The sequence below is a fragment of the Aedes albopictus genome, chromosome 2 (genome assembly GCF_035046485.1).
Source record: "Aedes albopictus strain Foshan chromosome 2, AalbF5, whole genome shotgun sequence".
Classification (NCBI taxonomy): Eukaryota; Metazoa; Arthropoda; class Insecta; order Diptera; family Culicidae; genus Aedes; species Aedes albopictus.
The window spans coordinates 438,935,087-438,953,587 of NC_085137.1; the positions used below are offsets into that span (position 1 = coordinate 438,935,087).

General features: G+C 37.0%; 1 protein-coding gene across 4 annotated transcripts in view; it reads right to left on the reverse strand.

Annotated features, from left to right (window-relative positions):
* The window catches only part of LOC115254148 (PAN2-PAN3 deadenylation complex subunit PAN3), a 111,415-nt gene extending 93,866 nt beyond the window's left edge, over nt 1-17,549 (reverse strand). For 3 of the 4 annotated variants that reach the window (XM_029869802.2, XM_062853736.1, XM_062853738.1), the window contains exon 1: nt 17,246-17,549. The gene's annotated coding sequence lies outside the window, so the exon portion shown is untranslated. Of the gene's footprint in view, nt 1-17,074 lie in introns of all 4 variants that reach the window. The other variant, XM_062853737.1, reaches the window with a different exon arrangement.
* Nucleotides 17,550-18,501: the final 952 nt, after the last annotated feature.

Below are 18,501 nucleotides of genomic sequence, written 5' to 3' on the forward strand. Positions count from 1 at the left end.
AAATTTTGAAAATCGTATATGAATGTTTTCAAGAAAATGCAGTAATTTCTTCTAGGAATCTGAAGAGGTATCTGTAAAATCTGTAAAAATCCATGAAAAAATTGAAAAAAAAACTGAAAGAATCTCCGAAGGAATCCCAGACGATGTTTCACATGAGCAATTCCTTTAAATTCTTGCAAATCGCTGATGAAATTTTCCAAGAGATTCCTGAAGGGACCCTTGAATGATTTTCCGAAAAAAAAACACAAAAAATCTGCAGAAAAGTTTCTGAAGAATAAAACCCATGGAAGAATTTCTTGAAAAATCCCTTGCTGACAATCATGGAGATATCTTTGAACTACTGAAAGAGTCTCTGGAGATATTTCAGAAGGAATTTCTGAGGATGTATCAGAAGGAATCTATGAAGTAATTTCTGAACAAAAATCCTTGAGTCCTTGGAAGAAATTTTAAATACGTCTTCTGTGTAATTCCCGTACAAATCTCTGGAGATATTCTTATTAGAACCCCTAGAGAAATGTCTGATAGAATCCCAGAAAAAATCCTGGAGGAATGCGAGAAGGAGTTGCCGAATAAATTCCTGGAGGAATCACTCTAAACCTCCTTGAGTAACCCTTGGAAGACTTCCTATAAAGAAATATCAAACACAATGAGAAGAATATCTAGAGAAATCCGTTACCAAAATTCAAGGAGAATTTTTTGAATAATTTTCTGGAGGAATTGGTGAATGATTCTTTTTTAAATCCTGGTAAGAATATCTGGAGAAACATTTAAATTCCAATTAAGAAGCCTAGAGAAGTCTCGCGAGAAATTTTCAAAAATAAATGTGCGGCAGTTTCTAAAAATTATTACAGGAGAAATTTCTGAATTTCCTAAAAACTTCGAGTGAAATGTCGAAAATTTGAGCTAAGGTATTCTTATAAGAAACCCTGGAGGATTTTCTGAGGAAATTTATGAAAGAATACCCGGAGAAACTGTTGTAGGAATCATTACACGAATTTCTACAAGAATCTCTGTAACACCTGCTGGAAACTTTTAGAAAAATCATGAATATGTTTTGTGACTAATTCCTGCAGACATGTATGCGACAATTTTCAATATTCCATAGAAGATTTTCTTTAAAAAAAATCTGGAAAAAAATCTGAAGAAATACTTGAAAACATGTTTGAAGGAATATCTGGAGAAACTTATTGAAGAATCCATGAATAATTTTTTGATGGAAGAACTGATAGAGGAATTCCTGAAAGGATCTTTGGATTATAATATAAATTATAAATAATTATTTAATGAAGTAATTCCTGAAGGGAAGCGTCAATAAATTACGACACGCTATGAAGAGGAAGGGGTGTTCAGTTCAGCAAAGTGTGCCAACCTATGCACAAATTTCAGAGGTCCCGTGGACTGTCTTAGGAATCAACGAAGTAATTTTATAAGGAATCCATAGAAGGTTTCTCCATAGAAATAGTTTTTGTAATTTATGGCGGTTTTTTGAAGAAATCTGCCGGGAGAATTGTAAAGAAATAACTTAGAATAAATAACAACGAAAATCCTCCAACAAAAATTGTAATAACATTTTCTGAACATCACGAAGAGACCGCTGCAGCACATCGCCCAGAATTTTGTTAGTAATCTGTTAGGATTTTAAAAAGAAACTCGCTCAAGACTTTTGAAAAAAAAAGTGAGAATGTCTAAAGTATTGCAGTAAGAAATCTTTAGCAAAAAACATTTTAAAAATATAACGAAAGATTCCAAGAAAAATTCGCCTAGAATTTACATGAAAGAAAGTGCACGACTTGTTTAAAAATTTCCACATTTATTGCTATCTGGTCTTAACAGGTAGTTCTTGAAATGCTGGCGAGAAAGAAAATATTGACCGTTTTCTCATCGTCGCTGAAAACTCACTTTGTACAACCATGCGTCTCCATTTCGATAATTCAGAAAAAAATCATCGGAACCTTTGACAGCAGCATTTTGTTTATTTTTCAATTTTTTAAGTTCGCTTATGTGGACCACCCTACCTACCAACTTAACACAACCTTACTTCAACCCCCGAAATACGAAGTGAACGCCACAACCGCACCGCACCGTTCAAATTCGTAGACTCACGAAAATGGCGATGATGACAAAGACGGTGAAGTTGCGTTGTTGCGCAGCGGTAGGAGCTACTTCCAACCAACTAAACTAAACCAAACTCAACTTGGTCAGCTAGTCAGCTAGCTACTTAGCTACCCTACTAAGTGAAGTAAGTTGTCTTGGGTTGCTCTTCCTCGCGTCGTCGTCGTCGTTGGTCGTCAGATGTAAATAACAGCACTCCTAACTGGTTGGTGGTGTTCTTTGTTGTTCTTCTTCGGACTGTGTGGGTAGGTTTCCCGTGTAGAAAAGTAGAGTGCCTAGTGTTGGCGCTTGTATTGGTCGTTGCGGGACTATGTTTTGATACACACGCTGGCGCTGGTGGTGACGACTGAAAACAAGAGCAGGACCAATGGTTGTAACTACGGGGTGGTTGCGCGCGTGGGGGTGGTGATGATAGATTGCGAAGGTGAGGAGTGTGTGGAATTGGAGAACATGACACAAACTTTCGGCCGCATGATTGTTGTTGTTGTTGGTGGGGTTTTATGTGTTCCTGTTTACTAGTTACATGGGTTTATGGGAATTTTTGGATGGGAATCGGAGCACACCAATCGCACGTGTTGCGCACGAGTCAAATGGGGTTGTGAATACTGATATTTATGGGAATCCTGTTTTTCATAATTTGGCTGTCACAGTACAGGTACAAAACAATAATTCATCATATGATTGAATTTACTTGAGCAACATCACAAAGAAATCAAAATTGCTCAATAGCCTGCACTTTCATAAAAGCATTGCCTGAAATATGCTCTTTACCCATCTAAGAATTGAAATGAAAGTTATAAACCACAACCTTTTTTTGGCCCTTTAGCACCTAATCCTATTCAGCCTTTTAAACCAATATCGTATCAAACTGATAAAAGAGAAACAGTTTGGCGTAACGTCCTAACTGGAACATAGCCTGCTCCTTAGCTTAGAGTTCTATGAGTACTTCCCTAGTAATTTACTTCCCCTGACAGTGGTCATTTTGCGTTTGTTAATCGTATGGTAGGCACGAAGATACTCCAAATCGACTGAAAAACAATTCCTCTCAATCACCTCTGGAACAGAACAAACCTGTTGGTGCATTTTGGTGTGATGATTACAAGTCAGACATATGACGTTGGGGTAGAAATCACTTCTTTCGCGCCCCAATATGAAAACATACAAACTTTGCTTCTTCTTTCCACAGAAACCTCCAGGAAATCTTCTCAAAAAAGTTTTACTGTAGATTTCCAGCTTGAGCTGCTTCAGGAATTGTCACAGGAATTCTTCCAGCGATTTCTCCAAAATTTTCTCCAGGGATTTATCCTCAAGGAATTCGTGGTGGGGTTCCCCCCAGAAATTCTTGCTGTGATTTCTCCAGGAATCTCGGCTTCAAATCTTTCAGGAATTTTTGCTGGTGTTTCTCCATGAATTCTTTCGAAAATTCCTCCAAGGATTTTAATAAGAATCCCATCAGATATTCGTGTGAAGAATTAGCCTAACTTAAAATTCACGACCAACAAGATATTAAAAAAAACATCAGATATTTCTCTAAGATTTTATTCCAAGCAGCTCTTGTGTGATACCTCTAGAAGTTTTTTTTTCCTTAAGATGCCTTCAGAAACCCCTCTTAACTCGTCTAGGGATGCATCCAGAGATTTCTGCAGGGATTTCTGCGAAAATTTCTCATGGAATTACTCTGTGAATTTAACCGGGGATTAATCTATAGATACTTTCAGGAATTCGTCTAAGGATTTGTTCTTGGACTTCTCCAAAAAATCTTCTGGGGATTCATCCAGGGATTTCACTGCCCGGGTAGAGCGAAATGGCAAATGAAGGACAAAGCTTACCATTAAAATAGAATGTTTGAATGGTAAAATTTTCTACTAGTTTGTTTGAAATAAGGGTTAAAACAACAAAACTAATAACTAAAAATCTTTGGCACAACAACTAAAGAACAACTGATTTTGCCAATGTAATAACAAAATAATAACAAAAAGAATGTCAAAATAATAACATATATTAATATGATGGTAAATTATGCTATTATAACAATGATAGCATATTTCGTTATTTATGTGTCATCCTGAGCAATGCATAAAAAATGAAGAATTGCAAATTAGATATGATTTCAAAATATGTTATTCCTTAGTTATTGGTTTGTTATTCACCTTTACCCTGGTGAAGATACCTATAAAGATTTCTTAAAATCGCTTAAAACTTTCTTTCAGAATTATTCAGGCATCCCTCATTTGATACCATCAGAATATGATGCCAGAGATTTATTTCTCAAATAATCCTTCCTAGAAGGAATTAATCTAGGGATTTCCCTAGAGATTCTTCAGGAATCCCTTTAAGAATTTCTCGATGTACATATTTCTCTATGAATGCTTTAATTTATTTAGCCAGGAATTACTCATACAATTAATCCAGGATATTTACCCTCCTCTGGAGGTTTTTCCAGGATTACTTTTTAGATTCCTCTACAGGGCCATGGACCTCCCGGATTCCTCCAAGATTTCCTCTTGGTAAGTCTCTGGAAATCCTCGTGAAGCTCAAGATGGGAATTCTTCTGGAATTCATGCTAGAATTTCACAATCGATTTCTGCTGTGATTGCTACAGAAATTGCCTCAAATTTTTTTCCAGGAATTCCTCCTTGTTTATACTAGGAATTTCATCTGAAATCCTAATAGGTATCTCTTCTGCGATTGCAATAGAAACTCCAGGGATTTACCCAAATGTTTATCTACTGATGCCTCTTGTGACTTGTACGGAGATTGCAATAGGAATTCCATCAAAAATTACTCATGGTATTTATCTGGAGCCAAGAATGGGAAAATACACTTGCAAAGAGTTGCACTCACCTGCAGTACTCTCAGCTCCGAATCAAACTATCAAGGAACGATGTATGGATGACTTTTGCTATATGGTTTAGTCTTAAAGGGGTCGCACACGCATTCCGAAGTAGTCAGGCAGCTGTGAATTTACATCCACCCCGAGCAGAGGAGAATATCAAATTGATAACTAAAAAATCACATAGCCTGTTATTATATCTTGTTTTGCTATTATTGAGTTACCAAGGTATTACTTTGCAATAGCATGTTTTGTTGGTCAATCTTATTTTGTTATGATTAAGCTATTGATATACATCCATTAAATTACTTTTCAATAATATGTTTTGTTATAGAACAGGTTTGGTTATAATTGTACTATTGAGAGTGTACATACAATTTGTCATAAATAGCACAACAATAACAAGTTTCGAAATAAAGACTAAGGACTGTATCAAAAAGTAATAAGCAACATTCAAAACAGCATTGAAAATTATTGTGTCTTCATATTAGTATTTTTTATTGGCAATACTGCGAAAATCATGTTATCAGTTTGATGTCATAACTACTTTTGCTTTTGGTAATAGCTTTTGAATATCAAAATTTGTAATTGAAATATTCTAGAAATGCACTGTTATTGAACTGTTATTGAAACTAACAAAACACTTTATTGAATTGGTATACCAGGAACATTTTTTTGTTATGAAATTTGTTATTTTGCCGCTTATGACAGACAAGTTTATAACATAATATGTTATGCTAATAACATTAAAATAACTGATTTTATTACTCAGTTATTTTGCCGAAAAAAACATATCTTATTATGCTGTTGTTATTTTCTTCTGCTCGGGACCTCGTGAAGAATCACTTTTACAGCTCTTTCACAACTTTGATATGCGTGTGCGACCCCTACTCTATTCAGCAAACTTTTAGACAAAACCACATAGCAAAAGTCGTCCATACATCGTTCCTTGATTGTACGCTTTTGAGCTTAGAATACTACAAGTGAGTGTAACTCTTTTCAAGTGGGTGTTCCCATACAATTTTCTCCAGAACTTTTTCTTTAGGATATTTCCAGAAATTCTTCAGAGACTTTCTCAAGGAATTCCTCTGAGAGTTTCTTTAGGAATACTTCAAATAGTTTATGCAAATTAGGCAATTCAAGGAGAAATTTTTTCACCGATATTGCTTTAGAAATTGTTCCAGAAAAAAATGTTGAAAATTCCAAAATATGTTTCTGGAACTCTTTCAGAAATTATTGTTGAAATTTCTCCATGAGATTCCTTCAAGTTTTATTAGTTCGAAATTTCTCTAGAAAAATCTCAAGAGATTCATGTGGAAGTTCTTCCAGGGATGTTTTTTCAGATGGAAATTTTTGTGGAAAGTACTTCAGAATTCATCCCTTGACATAACAAAAAAAATTTAAATTATTTTATGAATAATAAGAAACTTGCAGGCAGAGTGTTCCCAAGGTTTTATTTTCAAGTGTTCTTTCAAAGACTCATTGAAAAATATTTTATCTTCATTCATTTACTCAATGGGTTCATAACAATATTTTTGGAGGAATGTTTGGATAAATCCATGGAAGAACTTTTGAAGAAATTCCTGAAGGTTTTAGGGATACCTTCGGAAGAAACTTCGAAAAGAATCTCTGGAAGAGTTTCTTAAGATATCTCCAGTAAAACTCCTGTAGAAATCAGGGGAAAATCCCTAGGAATTTCTTGGAAGAATCCCAGAGAGATTTTTTGTCCAGGAGGAACACCTGCCCAAGCAGCACTCCTGTCACAAAGGAGTGTCGATGTGGGTGAAGGAACTCGTCAGGAAACTTTTGTGGGAATTCCTAGAAAAGTTTCCGTAGGGATTTTTTCAAATATGCGAGAAATCCTTCAATGAAATTCTTGAAGGATTTTCTGTAAGTATTCCTGAAGCAATCAGAGACGTATTACTGAAGAAATTTCCCTGGAAGTATCTCTGGAGAAAATTTCCGAAGAAATCTTCGATAAATTTTTTAAAACTACGTAGAGGAATTTGTAAAGCATTCCTTAAAATAATTTCTAAAGAAAACCATGGAAGGAATTTTCAAAAGAATCCCTGAAATACTTGCTTTAATTGATGAGATTTCAGAAGGAATCAAGGGCTCTCTTCATAATATTTTGTACCTCAAGAGCTGGTTACTTAGTGAGTAACTTGGAGTAGCACCACTGATAGTAACCAAATCGGTGTAATATCGTGGCATTCATGTAAGTACATATTCATATCAACCAATTACACTGGACGAGTATAATCAAGGTTCGATTTAGAATACAGTTTTCGAGGACTATTGAATATTAGGCTACTGTTGAACGATTGACCAATCAACCTTTAACAGTCTTTTGCAGCTTCTAATATTGTTAGCAAATCTTCTCTGGTCTACTCTCCTCCAGGGAAACTATAAGTGAGGTATAGGTGTCGAAGGAAGCGCATAGTATTTAATATATCATATAACATCAACTGATCAAATACCAAGCGCCCCCTTTTTCGTTCATTGCTGCTGTGCATCTTACTCTTTTACAGCATCAATGGAATATGAAAAGGAGGCGCTTGGTAGTTAATTGACATACATACAACCAATAATGCGCAAAATTATGTCATTTTCTACGCATTTAGTTCGACTATTCCAGTAATCTTAGTTAACCCTAGTAAGATATTGGGGTCAATATGACCCAGCCATGGGCCATTTAGGGCCCATATAGCCGAGGCGGTAAACGCACGGGTATTCAGCATGATCATGCTGAGGGTGACGGGTTCGATTCCCGGTCGGTCCAGGATCTTTTCGTAAAGGAAATTTCCTTGACTTCCTTGGGCATAGAGTATCTTCGTGCCTGCCACACGATATACGCATGCAAAATGGTCATCGGCAGAGGAAGCTCTCAGTTAATAACTGTGGAAGTGCTCATCGAACACTAAGCTGAGAAGCAGGCTTTGTCCCAATGAGGACGTTACGCCAAGAAGAGAGAGATGACCCAGCCATCGTGGTGCAAAAAAACCTAACTTCATGGGAGGGGTTAGCCAGTGCAATTTTAGATGTATTATGCTTGCATATGAATAAAACATCTTAACTACTATTGTTCGCCAAACATCCTCTAGAGTAGTCTACTCAGCAGGGAAACGATCTTCAGGAGCAGCAAAAGGTTTGATGATTGATTTTGTTTTATTGGAAGTTTTCTAAAATTCGTCTTAAACCATTTATAGCACAAAACAAAACATAAAATATTGCATACGAGGATAACATAGGAGCCAAGAAAGCGCATGGTATTTGATAGGTCGTATAACACCAATTTATTAAATACCAAGCGTCTCCTTTTAAACTGTTCTAAAGCATAAATGGAATGCAAAGGAGGCGCTTGGTAAGTAATTGACGTCATAAAAACCAATGCGCAAATTCTGTCATTTTCAAGTAATCTTAATTAAGTCACGTCAATTTTAGATGTAGATTGCTTGCATATGAATAAAACATCTTAAAAGTGATAAAGTAGCTTGAAGCCGTTTTACTCCGAATGGCATATAATTGATTAAAACTGATCAAAGCATAACATCAATGTTGAAGTATGTTGAATGGTAAGAATGGCAGACCCCATATTTTGTTGAAAAGCAAAGCTGACAGTCAAATGCTTTAATAGTTTTAATTTGTCTTACTTTGTTGGAGTGTAAAATTAAAATAAAAGATAATAAAGTTATCTTGTCTGATAATGAGAAAACAAAACAAGATCAATGGAAGTAATACTATTTTAATCAGTGGAAGAACTAATCAGTGCACGATTTCAATGCATTCTCGATAGAGCAATCCTTTTTACAATGCTTTTAGCTTTTGTTCGTACTTGGGGCCATAGGCGCCAATTTGTGGCGTAGTTGGGGGGCGAGGCTCTTCAAAATTTAATAAAATGCAACATTTTTCGGCTAAATGCACTAGTTTTCACGTGAATATGCCGGATTTGGATGAACAACATTGATTTTGATAGTATTTCAACAGAGGCCTTGCCCCCCGAATACGTCACAAACTGGCGCGTGTACATGGGGTCAAAACTATTCTCTTTAACCTTCACAAAGGATCGTCGACACCGTTTTAAATTTATACATCATTGAAGTCCGCATAAGTGAAAGTGTTTATTAAGTTTTCAATTACCTTTCAGGACTTCGTAGAAAACATTTTACTTATTGTTAACTAGTTTCTTTATTATTTCCAGCATTAAGTGCGAACAATGCAATGCAACCATGTTGTAATCCATTTCCTCAACCAACCCATTATTGCCATAAACAGCCCCAGAGATCGCCTCATTACGATTCATTTGGCTGTGATTACAATTCTCCAACTGGGTAGTGCGAACCATTTTCCAAACAATCCACTCAACACACTCATTCGCAACAACATGAAAGAAAGTGAGCTCTGCAACTGACTGCAACTCTGTTCCATCCAACTCGGTATGTAGCCACTTCAGTTCGGCACAACCATTGCATTGCGAAAGCACCTCTCGGCTTGGTGGTCCGCTGTCCGCATTCAGTAGCAGCAGTTTGATATCGACAACGGTGGTGGCAGCAGTGCCATGCCAATTTCCTTCATTAATTCACCCACAATAACACTTTCCCATGTAACTACCTACTAGCACCTGCACCACTCGCCTTCCACCACCCACCTGGGGGGCCATCACCGCATCCTCGCTTACTCCGACACAGAGGCACGCACACAGACACGAGTGTCCAGACAATGGAGATTTCCCGAAAAACATGGCAGCAGCACTAGCAGCAGTAGAACAATGGTCGGTGTCGGTCGGCGACCACAAGATCGTTGAACCACCAACACCATTACCGCCGACGTAGATGACGACGACGGTACGGATGTATGGAGATCATTAATTGTTACGGAGGCTGTGTGCCATACACATTTGAACGAATAGAGGCACTAGCAATATGGTGGGCACAGATACAAACGTCCGTACAACGCAACCCACCACTGATTCGGTGCACAGTAAAAAAGATAAACGAATGTGGAGTTGATATAATTTGTTTACAAAATAAAATGGAAGTCATGAACATACATCAACGACAATGTTCATTCGTGATTATACAGGTGTTATGTTTAAATCTCATTGCAAAAATAAATCAAGTAAGGCGGTTTTTGAGTTTTTTTTTATAAAAATAAGGTTTGTATTCGTTACGACCAGAGATGCCAGATGTACAGATTTTTCTCTATTATACAGATTTTTAACCTCCTATACAGGCAATATATAGATTACAGAAAAATACAGATTTTTAAAATGTGATAAAGATTTTTACAGAAAGCGTATAATTTGAAGTTCTTTTTAATAAATTTAATGAAAACTTTATAAATTGCTGCTCAAACTAAAAACAATTTATGAAAATTTGTACGTTTTGATTCATTTTTTAGAAAAAATAAATACTGGTAAAATTAAAACCGTCAAAAAACAGAACACTTTTTAGTTTCTATTGAAATCTAGGACACTCGCTGTCCACTATACCCTCAAATACGGCAATACAGAAAAATCTGTGTTGATACAGATTTTTGATAAAAAATAATCTGGCATCTCTGGTTACGACAGTTGGTGCTTGGTAGCCTTCGAACGTTTGTAAGAACGGTTATTGTATTTTAATCCGACGGTTTCGGTTATTTATTAAATGTAATACATGAAAGTTCTTTCTGAGATTCATCAAGGAGTGTCTTGGAGTCTTTATTGGATTTCTCCAGAAGCTCCTTCGAGAATTTCCTCAGAAGTTCCTTTACGGATACCTTCTAGAGTTCCTTCTGGGATTCCTCCAAGATTTTCCAAGATTGGTCAAGGAGTTACTTCTGGCATATATCTAAAAGTTCCTTCAAAGACTCCTCCTTTTGGGAACTTCAACCGTGATTTCTTCCAGTATTCTTTCAGAATCTTTTTCCGGAATTCACTCCTTTCTTTTATAATTTCTTTAAGAGTCTTCTGGGATTTGTCAGAGTTTTTTTCATGAGAATCCTCTTTTTTTTAATTCCGAGATTCCGCCAGGATCCAGGAGATCTTTCCAGAATTCCGCCAAGAATTTCTTGCGGTATTTTTTTCATAATTTTTTATCAGAAATCCTCCAGGAACTCTTTCTAGAATTCTTTTATGATTTTTTTCCGTACTGTTCTGGGATACCTTCAGGATTTTCTTCTTCGTCAGAAGTTCCTTGAGGGATCCCATCAGGAATTTCATCATGGATTATTTTCCAGGTTTCCTCCAGAAGTTCATTCGAGGATTGTTTAAGAAGTTCCTTCCAGAATTTCCTTCGGAAATCGCAGGAATCCTTTCTTGAATTCATCCAGGAAAAAATATTGAGGGATTCCTCCGGAACTTATTCCGCAATTCTTTTAGAAACTCCTTACGTGATTACTTAGGAAACCCATTCCAGCGTTTTGGAAGAAGGATTGGAACGCCTTCCAGTTCTCTCCCATTCTCCAACATTTTTTTTATGGAATTCCTCCAGTAGTCTTGTATAAATACTTCCAGATGCTCGTTCTGGGTTTCCTCCAAAAGCTTTATCTGGGATAACATTTTCTCAGGAATTCCTTCTGGAAATCTCGGAAAAAGTACTTCTGAAGACAGTCCAAAAGCAACCTCAAAAAAAAAAATCTTCCGGTAATAGTTTTGAGAATTCTTTCGATAGTTTTGCCGATTTTTTTAACTTCCTCCTTAATTTTTTTCAAAGGTCAATGCAGAAATATTTCTAGCAGATCCTTCAGGAATTTGAACTACTTCCGGAAATTCCTCGGAGAAATATTTAGAATATTCATTGGGAATTTTTCTGGAAGTGTTGTTTTTTCAGAATTCTTACAGCTCCGAGAGTTCCACTGAAGCTTTTGTTTTGTTAATTCTTGCAGAAGTTCGCCAGAAATTCCTCAAGAAAATCCATCAGGAATTGCTCCAAGAGTTCCATTTGAAATTCCTTCAGGATTTTTACCAAGAATTCCTTGAGATTTTTTTTTTTTTGAAAAAATGTTTAAGAAATTCTTAAAAGGAACTCTTAAAAAACTTATAGAAAAAAATTTCGAAGAAATACGAAAACGACAAAAAGCATTAGAAGGAACTCGGGATTCCCGAGATGAACTAGCCTAGGGCTAAAAATCTCGTTAATACAGATAAAAAAAATTAAAAAAAAACTCGGGATTGCTAGAGGACATTTTAAAGGAATTCTCATAAAAATTTACTTTAGCAGAAAGCCTCAAAAGAAATCATGATAATGTTTTGACGAATAGATGTGTGCGTCTTCATGAGGTTCACAAACACATTCTCTTACATATCGGCATATCTCATCTAAAGATTTTTATGGCAATTTAAGAATGACATTCTTAGAGGAATACATTCCATGAAATTTTCTTCCGAAATTCCTCCAACAATAGAGAAAACCTCCAGAAATTTCGCCAAGAATTCTTCTAGAAAACCTTCCGTGCTTAAGAATTTCATTCGTGGATTGTTTCAGAAATTTCTCGGGGATTATTTCAGAAAATCATCCAAGGAATCCAGACATTCCGAAATTGTCTTTTTCGAAATCAAGAGTTTGGGAGTCCTTTAAAAATATCTCCATGGATTTCTTCAAAAAAAATTTCCGATTTTTTTTTTTTGTGCCTTAAGTTTTTTCATAGATTTTCCAAAGAATTTTAGGTTCTCCTAAAATGGCTCCATTAATTCTTTGGACATTCCATAAATAAGGTCACGCAAAAGATGTCCATTTTCCTCTGAAATTTGTTTATAGAGCATTACATTTTTGTGAACCGCCTTCCTTAATGTACAGGGGGTGGCCAAAGTGTTTAAAAAATTGTGTTTTACGAGGACGGTTCAAGCTTTGCGAAAGATTAACCAATTAAGCTCAAATGTGTACAAATGATGCACATATAATAGATTGACAAACAGTCAAAACTTGAGAATAGACGTTCCTTATTCAGAAACAACAGCAACTAATTTTCCAGGGGATCATCCAGAAATTCATAAAAAGACTCCTACATGAGCTCCTCCAGGTTATGCTTCATGTATTTCACCAGAAATTCCTCCTGGATTTCTTTAGGATTCTTTAATAAATTTAGAAATTTGTTCAGATAATATTCCTAGGATGTTTAACATAAAAAGTTTCAGAGTTTCTCCAGGCATTCTTTCAGCGATTCGTTTAAAAATACGTTCACAAATTCATCTGGAAATTCATACAGAAAATCTTCCATGAATTTTGGTAAGAGATTTCTCTGGGAATTTTTCAAAATATTTATTATTAAATTCTTATAGAAATTTCGTTTCTGAGGAAGAGTTTCAGAAATTTATTTAGCAACTCTTTCTTGAGCTTTTACAGGAATTCCTTGGGATTCTTTCACAGAATCCCTCGTTAAAAATATTTCCAGAGATTTTTACAGATTCTTTCAGAAATTCCTCCATTGATTCCATCTAAAGTTTACTCAAGAATTCAGTCTGAAATATCACTAAAGACTCCTTCAGTAGATCAAAGCATTGTTTAGAATGTCAGCAAGAAAGAAAATACGTAAGTTCCCCTATCTAGAAGAAATTTATGAGAAACTTTTGATAAAACTTATGGAAAAACATCCTGGATAAGTTTCTGAGACAATCCATGAAGAAATTTTTCAAGGACAGCCTTGATGAATTTCTAAATTAAATGTCAAAGAAGTTTTTAAAAAAAGAAAAATTCATCGAGAATCCGTGATAAAAACTGCAAACAAATTCTTGAATAAAAAACTTAAAAAATTTTTGAAGGGATTCTTGGAGAATGATTCGGAAAAACCTGGAAAGAGCTCCTGGTGATACTTCTGGAGGGATTCTTGAAAGAATTTCTTGCAAAATGTCTGAAAGGTGTTATTGGATATAAAACCAGAGAGCATTCCGCAGAGGAATTTTCGGAGCAAATTTTAATCAAATGGAAGAATTCTTGAAGCAATCACTTAAAGATTTTTTTATGAAAATTGTTTTTTTTTTTTCAAGGAATCAATTGTGGAAACGACCGAGTAATTGGCAAAATTGTTCCTCATTTTTATAAGGAATCTCTGAAGCAACGCCACTTAAACTGGATAATGACGTGCAGTAATTATAAGAAGAATTTCTTGGGTATTCCTGGAGAAACGCCAAGAAATAAATACTGAAGTAATTTCTGAAGAAGCTCCTGAAAGAATCTCTGAACCATACTGGAAAAACTTGTAAACTTTTTCCAGTATGTTTCAGACATACCAGCTAATCTGGTGAAAGCCAGTAAAATGGGCAATATGTATCATTGTACTCTTGCTTGCGTCACTTGGCGCAGTTCGGTCGTCCGAGCGTCCGACCGTGCCGAGCTCTCGACGCATACTAATTAGACACCAGCAAAACAAACTGCCTGGTGGCTAGGTATGCGGAGTGCGAGAGTAAGTCTCGGCTTCATATAAATAATTCGCTCGCACTTGTAGTTAGTGGGCACAAATAGGAGTGTGTTGTGGATTGGCATCTAAGCCGAAAAGAGAGATGAGTTTGTGAAATAGGAGTGTTCACGGAGCGGCTGCGGAGTCAGTTTGGCTTTCTATTCCGCAGAACCATTACCTGTTCTGTGGCTTAGTTGGTTAAAGCGCCGGTCTAGCGAATACGGAGTCGTGGGTTCGAATCCCACCAGAACGCGATTTTTTTCACAAATTTCATCTCTCAATTTGCCAATTAGCAACATTTCGTGCCTTCTAATTACAAGTTTTTCCAGTATGTTTCAGACATACCAGCTAATCTGGTAAAATGCCAGTAAAATGGGCAATATGTATCATTGAATCTCTGAACGTTCGCCGGAAAGTTTTTTATAGACTAGCAATTCACAAAAATAAAATTAAATAAAAAGAAGCTGACGTCGATCACGCCACCACCGCTGCCGGTGAAATCTGCTTCCGCACACAAGTCTTTTGACGAAATATCCAGATGAATTCTTTGAAACTGGAAAAAATAATAATAACAAAAAACAGATTGCAGGCGTAACCAACAGAAAAGTTAAAATAATTGTCAAATTTTCGAAAAATGCTGAAATTTTTATGAACTTGATTGACATGTTTATCAAATATAGATAATGAAAAAATTTCAAGAGAATTCTTTCGAAAGTCTGAATAATTTTTCATGAAAAATTTCTATTCAAACATTGAAACAAATTGCTGGAGAAAATTCAGGAAAGTGTTTTTGACAAAACTGTTACTTTTATAGAAATCCCTTAATCATTTCAACAAATCCCCAGGAACATCTGTTGACGGCAATCCTACAAAAACCTTAAAAATGCATCTCCCTGCAAAAAAAATAGCTAGGGAAAACTTAACTTCCTAGGCATTCCTAGATAAACAGCTGGAGGAGCTCTCGAAGAAACCCTTAGAAAAACCAGCAAAAATCCTACCTTGTTTAAGAAAATCTTGAAGGGACTGTAGCAAGTAAATTTTAAAAAATCTCAACAATGTCTCTCTTTAAACTCACTTGCAGAGAGCTTGTAAGAATCAAGCAATATGCGTCAAGAATTAGAATGAAGTTAAAAATCACGAATTAAAAAAAAAAGAAAAAAGTCAAGCAAAATGAGCCACGATGGTTCATGAATAAAAAGTTTACTGTTTATTTTTTTTTTCGAAGTTCGCATTGAAGAAGAACAGAAGCAGTTCAACATATTAGTCAAGAAAAAAACATATTTTAGCGATTGTTGAAATCCGGGACATTTCCGAGACACTTAACAATGTGGGACGACTTGCTTGAAACCGGGACTGTCCCGCACAAAACGGGACATTAGACTTTGGTCTATTTATCTGTTAAAATTTAGAATGGAACGAGTCAATACAACGAATTAGAAATGATTATTACAATGTTTTATAATAACTCTTTTGCTACGACTTTAAAGGGTTTCAAATTCCATCTTTTTCATTTAATCTCTCAGTGGCAACCAATGTTGACCAATTGTGTATCAACAAGAACTTAACATGTAGATTATGCTTTATTCAAATACAATTTTATATATATCTCCTGGCGGCGACAACATTTTTACTGTAGAAAAGCTTAAAAAAGCACTAGAACGTTTGCTTTATAATCTGTTATTCAGCTACATTTGTTAGTTTGTTGTTTACTCCTAATCTAAACCATATCAAGACACATTTCAGGAACTTTAAAATATTAAAAATAGCTGAATCAACATAGAGAAATAGCTACAATAAATCCTTGAAGAAGCTGTTAAAGTATTTGCAGTAAACCTAATTGCATGCTCTACAAAGAAGTATGGTTTACTACACTATCTTTTCCCTTTGTGCTGTGCAATAACTTTTTTTTAGTGTGCACAAATTGGAAAATCGCTCGAGTGTTGCTGGCACTTTTTCCCAGTAAGAAATAGGCATGTGTGGTCGTGTGAGTGTTTATAACTGTGGCTTCTTGTTGGTTGTTGTCTTTGCAGTGCATCCTCCCTCTGGCACCCTTTCACTCGCGCAACGACGACGCAACATGGCTTCATCAGCAGTGGCACTTTGTGTTTACACTAACAGCAGTGTAAGACGAAAACGCGAGAGATGCTGTTGGTGTCCGATGATTTTCCTCACTTTTGGCACTTTTCACGCACGCACACTCATAGCACACCAGCGCACATCAAAACACTAATGGCGCCTTGACCCCCTCTCCTCTGCTGCTGGGACGATTGCTTCGGTCGATTGAAGGGGAGAGACACTCGCAGATCAAATCCCTTTGACCTTACGCCGCAGTCGTCGTCGTCGTCGTTGTTTTCACCAAACACAGGACCTTCCTTGATCGCTTGATTAATCGGCCCACGTACACAAACACCGTCACATACACACACAAACAGACACAGAAAACGAGACACAGCTAGAGGCCTCCACGGAAAAGTTGCACCATCAAGGAAATCGAAGAAAAAAACTTGCCGAATAAAACACCAAAAAACCTCCACTCGCCACTCGCCAATTGGCTTTATAACAGCACTGAAGTAGCCGAAAAACATCCACTCAGTAGCTTTCCTTTCGCTAACTACGCGTTTTCTGCGTTATCCAACCTTGTGGGGGCCCCCGATTTCGCTTGTCCTTGGTCACTTTTGCAGGTGAAACCGTACCACCATCATTCGCTTCGCTACAACACTCTCTACAACGCAACAATTATATTACGTTCCACACCTTTCCGAAATGCTACGCAAAATCCACCATATTAAAACCATTCAAGCTTCCGACATAAATTTCGCACCCCACGGCACTCAGAACCGTTCCGGAACAACCCGGATTGCGGACACTTCCCACCGAATTGAGGGGGGAACCCGACGACGGGGACGTTTTCCAAGTTGGATTTACCTTTTCCCGAGAGACGAACAAAAATCAACCCGCAACTATACTCTCTAGCTCAACAACACGACTACGACGACATCGCGTACCATCCAAAGCGAACCCCTCGCAGTCATACCGACCGTCCGAAGATGATGGGCCAAGCGGCGCTGAAACGGACGGGGCAAGCGGGGTGGACGAAGCAAAGAAGGTGTAACAACATACAGCAGCACAGCACAGCACCATCTTGTCAAATAGCAGTACGTATAGAAGCGCAATCAAAAAACGCAAAGTTATTATTTTGTGAGTCTGTCTCGTTCCTGCCCCTGGTGCTGGCCGAACTGCGTCGAATGAAAGCGAAGCGCCACGGTTTTCAGCTGTTGTCAGTCATTCGGTGGATAGGTAGCGGGGGGTTCAGCAGAAGTGGCCAGATGTTGGTGCCACCGTGTTAGTGGTGGACCCTTCGTCGAATGCGCTGTGCGGGAGAGAAAGAGAGCACGCACTCGCGATGGAGTTGCCCGATCTGTGCAGAGGAAATATTTCATCGCTGACAGGAGTTGTGCAATGACAGAGTTGTCAGTGTGAAATGTTTCAGAAATATTTCAGGTGACTGTGGGTGAAAGAAGAGTAAAGTTGTTTTTAATTCAATCCAAAAATTTAAAGTATTAGTGATTTTACTTTTTCTGAGAAATCAAAAGCTTTAATTCGATATTAAAATATTAATATCAAATTATGGGGATCTTTTGCCATGGAGAATAGTTTACTTTCTTTTCTAAGAGACTAAACGCCCGCTGGCATTTCCCGCTTTGACTTATTGTGAAATACCTAGGGACTCTATCGAACTTCACTAGGGACTCGAATCTTCAGAGCAGCAAATAAAGGAGTAGGGGAACAAAGCCCAAAATGCCAACATGGGGTAAATTGGCCCAACTCATAAAATCATTCCTGAATGGGACTTGATCATTACTATAGGTGAGTGGTGTCAAGATATGAAAATCTTTTGATTTCCCAATGAAAATTGGCAACTTACGTTTTTTCGTGCTAGTAATTAAGGTTTTCTGGTGACTTTATTACCAGCCAAGTGTTTCCATCGAGATTGAGGCACACATGGAGTCGCTTGGTTGTTGATGTCTACGCTTTCCATGTTAGGGGTCATTCCAATATTACGATCATCGTTTTGCGGAGAGGGGGGTGACACTCCATTTATTGAGTACTCTCGGAAGTTCTTGGAGGTCCTACAATATCTTTGAAAACTACGTCTCTACAGAACTGTGGTCTAAATACCT